Source organism: Morus notabilis, unplaced genomic scaffold, assembly GCF_000414095.1.
Source record: "Morus notabilis unplaced genomic scaffold, ASM41409v2 Scaffold4728, whole genome shotgun sequence".
NCBI classification, from domain to species: domain Eukaryota; kingdom Viridiplantae; phylum Streptophyta; class Magnoliopsida; order Rosales; family Moraceae; genus Morus; species Morus notabilis.
The window spans coordinates 1-9392 of NW_010367938.1; the positions used below are offsets into that span (position 1 = coordinate 1).

The window sequence follows — 9392 nt, forward strand, 5'->3', positions numbered from 1 at the left end:
TTTTTTTTCTCCTAGGCGTGGTCATACATTTAACTCATTACTTGCATATCATTATCATTCATATGCAATTAACATAATAGCATTATAGGTATGTTAACATACTTTATGACTTGAGGTTGCTAAGCATGGCCTCATTGTCTCGTATACTTTACTTTCATTACATAGCATATTTACATCCATAAATATTATTTACTTTAAACACTTAGTAGCGTTTTCAAAATACATGGTGCATCCATTACTAAATTACCCACACCCCACTGCTTCATCCTTTCTGTACGTCCATCAACAAGTTTCAGAAAGCCGGTGCCTTACCCGAGCTTCCTACAACACGAATAAACGGAATGAGCTTTCGCTCAACAAGTAACAGCAGACCATAATAAGTGTAAACAATAATGCATACTCATATATGCATTCACGTCATACATCCTAACACATTTTCTAAACATTATAGCATTTATCATATTATGCTTTCTTTTCTTTCATTTTATACTTTTTTCTCACTTTCGTTCTTGAGTCGTTCTTTTCTTTTTAATAACTTTTACTTCTAATGGGCCTCGTTCCTGTTGTACCGTTACGTGCATAATTAATGAGAAGTGGGGTAGCGACCCAAACCAACCCACCCTTGTGAAGGCCGGTATAAACAGTTTTATTAACTTCTTTTCATTAATCATCTTTACTTCATTCATCATCTTATTGTCATCTTTTCTTATCAGTAATTTTAATCTTATCATTGCGTCGTAAGCATTTCTGTCAAATTCTTATGAAATTTGACTTCATTGAAAAGTTTGACTTTTTGTTCACTTTTACTTTTGACTTTTTCAAAGATTAAAATTTTACTGCTACTCTAAGTCTATAAGTACATACATCGCAACAAATAAGATTCAAGAAACATCTTTCATATATTAGCATACATTGAACTTACAATATGCACAATTCTATGCAACATCAAGAAATAAGCTTATTCGTATCATAGACAAAAGAACTACTGATACTTACAAGAGTTTTGCTAAGGTCATGACTTTCGAGTCACCAAAAACCTTACTGCCTTGATCACCTACTGATCCTATCATATAAATTCTCGATCGTTAGATTTACAATCTAAGACCAGTAATTACAATACAATTTGACTAGAATTCGTTGTTCCGTAAATGTTATTTTCATGAAGTGCACATGTCGTGTCTAAAATCCTTAAGTTTCATGTTTATTTCATAAACCTATTTAATTTTCCATTTATTCTTTAACCGTGATGTTTTGCACCTACATACAGTTGACCTTAGGAGAATACTGTACAACTAGTTTCTCGAAAAGCATTCTTCACGGGACTTCTTATCCTCGAAAAGGTCTATAATTTTCATGTGCGGTATCCGGACCGAAACATATCCTATATCACCAATGTGCAGCAAACCCGTGCATATTTGGCCTAAAATCACAATTTTAAACATGTTTCGAAAATCAGCCCGAAATTGACGTCTAGGGTCGTTTTTAGAAAAGAAAGTTATTTCACAAAAGTTGTTCGGAACGAAATTTCGTACAACTTTGATGTTGGTCACTTATTAAAATTAAGCTACTATCTTTGTCCTCTAGCCTAAACGGATTAGGCACAAGTTTGAGTCATTACCTAGTTTTCGATTTTGGTCCGAAACTGAGAATTTTCATCGTTTTAAGTTTCCACACATCTTCGACCACCGAATCAACTTATTTTACACATCCCATTTCTCTTACTCTTCATTATAACCAATATTGGTTCACATTTTTCAAATTAAATTTCGGCAGAATTCCGCCTAATTTTTTATATTTTCCGAGCTAACCATAGCTCATTTTATCCGTTGTTTCAACGTCACAACCTTTCTCATTCCCTTTATCATCATAAATAGCAGACACTAGGATTTCATCATCATTTTCACAAGAATTTTCCATAAGCAAAAACACTAAACACATAACCTAATAACCAAAAATCTATCATTTAGTCATTAGGTTTTTTGATACCTTTAATAACCATAAGCAAATCATCCCTAACAAAAAAATTTTCATCTTTTCTAGTGTTCATGGGCGTGCAACTATGGTAGAAAATGAGAAGAAAAATTAAAATTTTACCTTAGAGGAATGTAAAGAAAGCTCCAGTAACACTAATCAACGGTGGTTTTTCACCGATTTCGATTTGAACTTGTTTTTCTTACTTTGGGAAATTTTTCTCTCTTTGGTTGAGTATTCTCTAGTTTTCTTGCATGAAAAATGAACATTTTGTTTGCATTTTTCCCCTTAAAATCTGGTTCTAAAGTGATGGGGATATGCGTGGAATTTTGACATTTTCTAAGGTCCTTTTTGCAAAAAAATTTAAAAAATCAAAATATCTACTTTGCTTCTTCCCTGAGGTTAGCTGGTCATATCCTTCCCTTCCAAGAGTCCTAATCTCAGCCATCCATCCATTTAATCACTTTAAATCTTAACCATTCACTTTTAATAATTATCTTATTTCAATTCAGTTTAATTCCCATCCATTGAACGTTTTATGTGCGTTTTTCAGACAATTAGTCACTTGGTCAACTTTATTCAACCTTGACTAACTTTTCAAGAGTGACCTATTAGTTGACTCTTTGTCAATAAATTGTGACTTAGTCAACCCTAATCGGTCAAAACATTCCGTACCACTTTTTCGTCCATTCTTCGTTCTGATTGTTTCGAAAATCCTAGAATTGATGTTTTTCAATTCTTTTTCATTTCTTAATCTTAATATTCATGTGTTTACCCACTTGTAGGAATAACACAACGTTTCATGTTTTTCTTAATTACAGTCCGAAATTCGGTAATATTCATAATTTTCTGACTTTTAGCTTATAATTTTGCTATTTAATATCAATATCAACAAATACATATCATAAAAGTATTCATATTTATAATACATAGAATTTTAAAAAATTTTATCTTTTATAATAATTTCTTTGACAAATTTCCCTGTCATGACAATCACCCCTCCTTATAAATTTGCGTCGTCAAAAATCAAAACAAATAGGGATATTTCTCACTCATCTCATCTTCACATTCCCATGTTGCTTCTTTCACTTCTTGATTTCTCCACACAATTTTAACAAGTGGAATACTTCGATTTCTAAGATGTTTCTATTATCGTGCAAGAATCTTAATTTTAAGTGGAATACTTCGATTTCTAAGATGTTTCTATTATCGTGCAAGAATCTGCACTGGTTGTTCCTCATAAGACAAGTCTTCGTGAATCTGGATCGGTTCATGTTTTATAACATGGGATGGATCTGGTATATACCTCTTTAACATTAAGACATGAAATACATCATCTACCACTAATTCTAGTGGTAAAACTAGTCTGTAGGCTACTTTTCCTATTCATTCAATAATCTGGAAATGTCTTATATATCTCGGGTCTCGACCTTAGTTTGCCCTTCTTGCTAAAACACACAACACCTTTGCAATCTTTAAAAAAATTGAATCCCCTTCATTAAACTTTAAAGGTCTTCTGTACTTATCAGCATAGCTTTTCTGACGGTCTTTTGTCGTCTTCATTCTTTTTGGATTTTCTAAATTGATTCAACCGCCTCTTGAATGAATTTTGTCTTGTGTAGTGGCTTCTCCCTAGTTTCATACCAATGAATGGGAGATTTGCACTTTCTTTCGTACAAGGCACATCATCACGGATTGCTACCACTGGAGATAATTGTGGCCATTGAGTTTGTGACCGGTGATGAGAATAGATGAGCCTTCTGCTCCCCCATGATGATTGCTCGCCGATGCCACTTTGGGACTGGAATTTACTTTCGATGTTGAACTTGATCTCTAGGTAGTCATACCGTGGTCATAAGGAAGAATTAGGTTACAGAGGCCGGAGGTGGCTGCGACTCTAGCACTTCAGGCGGCGCTGAATGAGTGTTTCGATGAGCACAGAGGTGAGATGAGATAGTCGGTAAAAGAGTTCCTAATGGCTTTGATACCATGTAGGGTTTTAAGAGAATGAATTGCTCTATTTTCTCTTATTCCTTTAGAATGAAATAGGTACATAATATATACAAAAGAACTTTCCTTAAATAAAGATCCTAGGCTAGAGAAAACAAGGAAACAATCTCCACTAGACTAGGAAACAATGACAAGAAATCTGGTAATATATTATCGGATTCTTCTGCTAAAAACATTCCAAAAATAAACAATTGTTGAAATCACTAACTAATTGAATGCTGTAGTTCAACAAACACAAATCATTACACACATAAAATTTCAAAAATTCACATATATCGATCAGATAAGAGGAGATTACTTGCTAGAGTTGTTGAAATCGGAGAGATATCCAAACCATTACAAACAAAGAACTCATGTTTTAGGTCAAAGCCTCCCCCTTCTTGTTGGTCGTAGACATTCCTAGTGCTCACTATAGAATGATTTGTAATTTTTTTTATACATAACTACTATAGAATGATATTAATTGCTAATGAGGTTGTCCAAAAGAGAACACTTCTTAGAAAAAAGAAAAGAGAAGAGATAAAAGAGATACTAATAAAACTACTAGTCATATGGCATAGCATATGCATGTGCTAATTTATCGTTTGAAGCATGCATGCTCTTTTTGTATATCGTTTTGTCAAGATCCAAAATTTTCAATTCAAAATCTTCAATCTTTATTTAAATAAATTAGATAAAGATAAGCAACAAGCAACATAATCCAATAACATGGTAAAATGGTAAATACAATCATAAACTAAATTGAAGCAACAATTTAAACCTAGAACAAACAACAATCACTACAATAAAAAACATAAGAGAAGAGACAAAACAAACCTTAAGGGCTGAGTGGGAAATGCTACGACAGAATCCATAAACCCAACGAAAAAACAATCCAACAACAAGAAGAGCAAATCGAGTGGAGAGGAATAGAATGCAAAAGAACAAGGAAGAACCGCATAGAAAGAGAAGTGGAGAGGCAGAAAAGCTCTCAAGTTTTAGGATGCATTCATGAACAAAGAGAAATCAAGGAGCGACAGAATCTTACAAACAACAACCTAGACAAGAGGCAACGAAGGGAGCAAGAATGCAAAGAAAACAATATGATAGAGTAAGGACTACAATGTACAAACGTGAAAACGCCACCAAATGTTAAAATGTATGGCATGTAATATGAAAGAATACGGAGACAAAAACATTTGCACGAATTGGACGCAATAGATCCCGAGAAACCTGTTCACCCTTATATGAACATATGGATAAATACACCATTGGAAGAGCCACATCCCAATATATGTACTTTCAAAGAGTGGTACCATTTAGAACTAAACCAAATATTCGATACAAATGGTTCAATTATTACCAAAAACAAAAGAGAATTGTTAAAATCAACAACTTTTATGTCCTTAAAAGCATGAGCATAATTTAAATTTTTTCCTTTAAAGGCTCCTGACAGAAGTGAAGATAGATAAATATTGGTGCAACGGATAAATGTGGCAAATACAATATATAACATAAACATGAGTAGAATTCAAGAAACAAAGAATAAGTGGGAAAGAAAAGGGTACCTTATTTAGTATGTTGCTTTTTATCAAAAACCGCCACAAGAGCATAACAAAAAAAAAAATTCACAATTTAGATAAGTTAAAACTTTGCATTGTTTGTTCAGCTGCTATATGGGAATCCATAAATAACATAAAAAAATAAGAACCCTGAACTGAATAATGCAAAATATGTCAAATAAAAATTTAGTCCATTTCTCAACAATCGAAATAATAGAACCAAAACACAAAATAAAAAAGCCTTCAACTTCAAAATTTAAAGAAGAAGAAGAAGAAGAAGAAGAAGAAGAAACACTAATAAAAAAGTCAAATAGCAGTTCAACTTCAAAATTTAAAGAAGAAAGCGCCAAGCAAACATCTTTACGTTCATGTCCATCTAACACCATTGACTTGTAGGTTGTGAAGAATGTTCCATCTAACCGAGTCAGAAAATGTGTACCTTTGTTTAATTGAGATCACCAAGTCAATCGATCTTTTGGGTCTCCTTGACTATATTCCCTTGCAGTTCTATGTGCGGTGAAAAAGAGAAAAAAAACTGCAGAAAATGAATCAAAGCCCACACATGGTTAAAGCATTACGTTACACAACACAAATACTAATATATCTTTCCAAAACCCATTTCAATTTGTATTGTTGTCACAATAACAATTAAAATGAAAGTAAAATGTTAAGGAACAAATAGAGAAATAAAAACTAAATACATATGAATGTGATCTTTTATTTTGAGTGCATACAACTAAAATTATAAATTGATTCACAACTTCAAATCATTTATTTATCTTCTTTGAATTTACCTCGAACATTTGTCCTAAACCAAGTACATAGAGTAGCAAACTTTGACCCACGACTGCTTCCATCCTCCAAAAGAAAGCCTCCTACAAAAGGATCCCTAGACAACTAAAGAAACAAGATCCATGACAGGGAAAAAAATCATCTCTTGCCAAAACAATATTGGTAACTAAATAACAAACCCAAAATGCAATAATAGAACCTAACAAAGCAACTTCTAAACTGGCTGTAGTTTAGAATCCATAAATGATTCAGAAAGGAAACCCCATAATGAAAACATCCATATAAATGTATTGTTAACAAGGAAACAAAAGATATTTTAGAAAGAACTACAACCCAATCTATTTTAGATAAAATCCTCCTATTATATTGCTTTTAGTTTAGATATAGTTCGTTTTCTCTTTCCTAATTTTTTTTTTCTTTTTTTCCTTCCATCATGAATCAAAACCTTCATTAAACCAAATTTTTCTAGACAAGGCAAACAAATGATCGTGCCTACCATAAACAAAATAAAAATGTATGTAGAATATTTTATCATAGTTTATAATAGTTGAGAGAAACCCAAATCTTTCAATTGATTTTTTTTTCCACTTTCTCAAGAACCAAACATATGACCCCAAAAAAAAATGATTAAGAAGTACAGTTCATTACCGAAATGTAGTCGTCGACAACATCAATCGAGTCAATGGACCCTAGACTTTTCAGGAATCCACAGCCCAAAAATCCACCTAGAAAAAAAATCATAATAGGAGAAAAGGCTTTTCAGGAATCCACAGCCCAAAAATCCACCTGGAAAAAAAAATCATAATAGGAGAAAAGTTAAAGGCAAAGAAATCTGATAAAAAAAACAGAGAAATCCTAGGGTTGAATAGGGGAATCTCAACAAAGAAAACATAGAAACAGGGAAGAGGAAAAAGCAAAGAACGAGACAGGGAGATACCAGGGAAGTTGACGATGAAGCATGAAAGAGGGCAACCAAAAAACCAAAGCGAAAACCAAATCTGAAATCCCCATCAAATAAAACCCAAACCTATAATAAACAAAATCCCCAAAACAAAATAAAATAAAAGCGTAAGAAAAGAAAAGAGGAGAGCAAACCAGAGAGAAAAATCCCAACTCTAAGCATGAGGAGAGAAGTAGATCCACAGAAACCATGTGAATGGCAAAACAACCTAGCTACCAAGAAGATGAGAATTAATTGGAGGAAAAAAAAAAGGAAACGGGAGAAGAAAAGGAAGAAGCATCAAAGAACAAACCCAGCGGAGTGAGCGAGGGAGGCTGTGGAAGACAAAGCAGAGGTTAAAAAATAAAAATAAAAAAATAAATAAAAAAAGCAACGTTGAAGCTTGGTTCGACTAAAATGATCGTTTCAACCAAAATGAGCGTTTTGACCAAAACGAGCGTTTTGGTCGAAAATAGTATGGTTTTTAAAATTTCTGTATTAGTTATAGATAACTTAAAGGCTTGTTCTTTTAGATTAAAACTCAAAAAAAATTTGAACTCAAGTTACAATTTTATTTAAGTTCATGTTCTTTTGTAAAATTTGAGTTTAAACTTAAATTTGAACTTAAGTTTAAACTCGAGCTTGAACCTGAGTTTGGGACTAAAATCTGAGTTCAAGTTCCCCATTTAACTCGAGTTCTTAAACTCAAACTCAAGTTAATGAACAGTATTTTTTTTATTCTTTAAAACACCGTAACTTTTTCGTTTTAATTCCGAATGAGATGCTTTTTTTATGCGTTCACAATGAAGAGACGAATAAAACTCTATCCATATACCCTATTAAAATTTTCCATCATCATTGATTTTTTATTAAAATACTATTTAAATACAAATTCAAGTTTTGACCCACCCAAACACAAACTCAAATAGATTCTCAATTCAAACCAAAACTCAAATGTGCACATCCAAACACAAACTTAAGTTACAACTTCAACTCAAGTTATAACTCAAATTCAATTCAAGATCTACACTCAAGTCACCATAACTCAAAAATGCAACCGAACAAGCCCTTAGCTTTCTATTCTATGACTTGAACATAAGCCCTCTCCTTTGCAACCCATATGGCCTTTACCTCCTTCGTTTCTAAAAGGGACTAAGATTGAAATTGCTTATCAATAGATAAGCAATTTCCAAACACTAGAAAACGCAAAGAGACTGAGATTTGCAAATGATATCTTACAATTCAAGCCAAAACTAGTCTGTCATTGCCAATTCTTCTGTCTCTTCTACCAACATTTTTATGGAGCTATGCATTTGTTGCTGCTTCAATTTAGAATCTTCCAACCTCTGCCTCTAAACAGAGATATATTGAGTGTAAGTTTCCAAGTATAATAGATACAATCCAATTTTACCTCTTATACTCTTATATAATGAAAAGAAAAGTAAAAGCTAAACAACAAAGAAGAGAATGCCTTACAAAACCTGAAACCTCTTCATGTAACAAATTTAGTTCGGAGTTCGAAGTATTCAACTTTTCGGACAAAACTTCTAATTCAGAAGCCAAATATTCACTTCTAGACAAAATATCTTACTTTCTCTGGCATACAGCTGATAATTGATCTTCTAGAGAAGCAATCTTTGTTTCCATTTCAAATGCATACTGCAAATGAAGAGTTAAACTTTTAAACATCCCTGAGTCAAGAGTTCAATGTCAGCAGAAACAAGGATACAAAATGGGCTCTATTTTCTGCAGATATCTGATAGAAACAAGCAAACCAAAAAATTAAGATTAATCCCATGCAGCAATACTTCAAAAAATACATGAGAAAATTAAGACTACGTCGTCTCCTTTCCTCAACTCATCATGGTAAAAACGAGGAAAAGAAGGGGAAAAAAAGAAAGAATAAATATTTACTTTTAGAAAATGGAAGGGAAAACATCATTGGAGCTTTATTGTACTCTTTAATTGTCTTTAGAAAAAAAAAAAAAAAAAGAACAAAAACCGACCAAAAAATGCGAATACCTCAAAGATAATACTCAGAATCAAAAGAACTAATAAAAGTAGTTCCTTTTTCCATTTAAACTTCTTTTTATTAATTTCACAACCAATACCTCTATCAAACCAAAAATTTCTCCAAC

The 9392-nt window shown here is 32.7% G+C and overlaps 1 long non-coding RNA gene across 1 annotated transcript; it reads right to left on the bottom strand.

The window, feature by feature from the left end:
• Positions 1-134: 134 nt before the first annotated feature.
• On the bottom strand, positions 135-7077 carry LOC112094580. The gene is made up of 4 exons (XR_002903607.1): positions 6963-7077; positions 6317-6397; positions 5962-6057; positions 135-321 (listed from the first exon to the last, which is right to left on the bottom strand). It is a non-coding gene; the product is annotated as an uncharacterized LOC112094580 (long non-coding RNA).
• Between the last annotated feature and the right edge of the window lie 2315 nt (positions 7078-9392).